The sequence below is a fragment of the Bombus pyrosoma genome, unplaced genomic scaffold (genome assembly GCF_014825855.1).
Source record: "Bombus pyrosoma isolate SC7728 unplaced genomic scaffold, ASM1482585v1 HiC_scaffold_4725, whole genome shotgun sequence".
Lineage (NCBI taxonomy): Eukaryota > Metazoa > Arthropoda > Insecta > Hymenoptera > Apidae > Bombus > Bombus pyrosoma.
In genome coordinates, this window is record NW_025219985.1 from 708,492 (window position 1) to 712,125 (window position 3,634).

Sequence of the window (3,634 nt, forward strand, 5' to 3'; positions counted from 1 at the left end):
CAACGTTATACGTCATAACGTAATACTATACAACGTTTTACGTCATAACGTAGTACAATATAACGTTATACGTTATATCATCATACTACAGAACGTTATACGTGATAACGTATTACTATATAACATTATATGTTATATCGTAATACCATATAACGTTATACGCAATATCGTAGTAACATATAACGTTATACGTTATATCGTATTACTGCATAAGGTTATACGTTATAACGTAATACCATGTAACGTTATACGTTATATCATAATACTACACATCGTTATACGTCATAACGTAGTACTACATGCCGTTATACGTCATAACGTAATACTATATATCGTTATACGTCATAACGTAGTACTATATAACGTTATACGTTATATCGTAATACCGTACAACGTTATACGCTATATCGTAGTAACATATAACGTTATACGTTATATCAAAATTCTGCACAACGTTATACGTCATAACGTAATACTATACAACGTTATACGTTATAACGTAATACTATATATCGTTATACGTCATAACGTAGTACTATATAACGTTATACGTTATATCATCATACTACAGAACGTTATACGTCATAACGTAGTACTATATAACGTTATATTTTATATCGTATTACCGTATAACGTTATACGCTATATCGAAATAGCATATAGCGTTATACGTTATATCATCATACCACAGAACGTTATACGTCATAACGTAGTATATATAACGTTATAAGTCATAACGTATTACTATATAACGTTATACGTTATATCGTAATACTGTATAAGGTTATACGTTATAACGTCATACCATGTAACGTTATACGTTATATCATAATACTACATATCGTTATACGTCAAAGCGTAGTACTACACAACGTTATATGTTATATCGTAATACCGTATAACGTTATACGCTATATCGTAGTAACATATAACGTTATATGTTATATCGTAATACTACACAACGTTATACGTCATAACGTAATACTATACAACTTTTTACGTCATAACGTAGAACTATATAACGTTATACGTTATATCATCATACTACAGAACGTTATACGCGATAACGTAGTACTATATAACGTTATATGTAATATCGTAATATCATATAACGTTATACGCTATATCGAAGTAACATATAACGTTATACGTTATATCATAATACTACACACCGTTTTACTTCATAACGTAATACTATATGTCGTTATACGTTATAACGTAATACTATATATCGTTATACGTTACAAAGTAATACTATACAACGTTTTACGTCATAACGAAGTACTATATAACGTTATGTGTTATATCGTAATACCGTATAATGTTATACCCTACATCGTAGTAACATATAACGTTATACGTTATATCATAATACTGCACAACGTTATACGTCATAACGTAATACTATACAACGTCATACGTCATAACGTAGTACTATATAACGTTATATGTTATATCGTAATACCGTACAACGTTATACGCTATATCGTAGTAACATATAACGTTATATGTTATATCGTAATACCATATAACGTTATACGCTATAACGTAATACTATACTACGTTATACGTCATAACGTAATACTATATATCGTTATACGCTATAACGTAGTACTATATAACGTTATACGTTATATCATAATACTGCACAACGTTATACGTCATAACGTAATACTATACAACGTTTAACGTCATAACGTAGTACTATATAACGTTATACGTTATATCATCATACTACAGAACGTTATACGTGATAACGTAGAACTATATAACGTTATATGTTATATCGTAATACCATATAACGTCATACGCCATATCGTAATAGCATATAACGTTATTCGTTATATCGTAATACTACACACCGTTTTACTTCATAACGTAATACTATATGCCGTTATACGTTATAACGTAATACTATACACCGTTATACGTTATAGCGTAATACTATATGTCGTTATACGTCATAACGTAGTACTATATAACGTTATATGTTATATCGCAATACCGTACAACGTTATACGCTATTTCGTAATAGCATATAACGTTATACGTTATATCATAATACTGCACAACGTTATACGTCATAACGTAATACTATACAACGTTTTACGTCATAGCGTAGTACTATATAACGTTATACGTTATATCATCACACTACAGAACGTTATACGTCATAACGTAGTACTATATAACGATATATGTTATATCGTAATACCGTATAACGTCATACGCTATATCGTAATAGCATATAACGTTATACGTTATATCATAATACTACAAACCGTTTTACTTCATAACGTAATATTATATGCCGTTATACGTTATAACGTAATACTATATACCGTTATACGTTATAACGTAATACTATATATCGTTATACGTCATAACGTAGTACTATATAACGTTATATGTTATATCGTAATACCGTACAACGTTATACGCTATTTCGTAGTAGCATATAACGTTATACGTTATATCATAATACTGCACAACGTTATACGTCATAACGTAATACTATACAACGTTTTACGTCATAACGTAGTACTATATAACGTTATACTTTATATCGTCATACTGCAGAACGTTATACGTCATAACGTAGTACTATATAACATTATATGTTATATCATCATACTACAGAACGTTATACGTGATAACGTAGTACTATATAAGGTTATATGTTATATCGTAATACCGTACAACGTTATACGCTATTTCGTAATAGCATATAACGTTATACGTTATATCATAATACTACACACCGTTTTACTTCATAACGTAATACTATATGCCGTTATACGTTATAAAGTAATACTATATACCGTTATACGTTATAACGTAATACTATATATCGTTATACGTCATAACGTAGTACTATATAACGTTATATGTTATATCGTAATACCGTACAACGTTATACGTTATAACGTCATACCATGTAACGTTATACGTTATATCATAATACTACACATCGTTAAATGTCATAACGTAATAGTATTCAACGTTATACGTCATAACGTAGTACTATAAAACGTTATATGTTATATCGAAATACCGTATAACGTTATACGCTATATCGTAATTACGTATAACGTTATACGCTATATCGTAATAGCATATAACGATATACGTTATATCATAATACTACACACCGTTTTACTTCATAACGTAATACAATATGCCGTTATACGTTATAACGTAATACTATATACCGTTATACGTTATAACGTAATACTATATACCGTTATACGTTATAACGTAATACTATATATCGTTATACGTCATAACGTAATACTATACAACGTTTTACGTCATAACGTAGTACTATATAACGTTATACGTTATATCATCATACTACAGAACGTTATACGTGATAACGTAGTACTATATAACGTTATATGTTATATCGTAATACCATATAACGTTATACGCTTTATCGTAGTAACATATAACGTTATACGTTATATCATAATACTACACACAGTTTTACTTCATAACGTAATACTATATGCCGTTATACGTTATAACGTAATACTATATACCGTTATACGTTATAACGTAATACTATATATCGTTATACGTCATAACGTAGTACTATACAACGTTTTACGTCATAACGTAGTACTATATAACG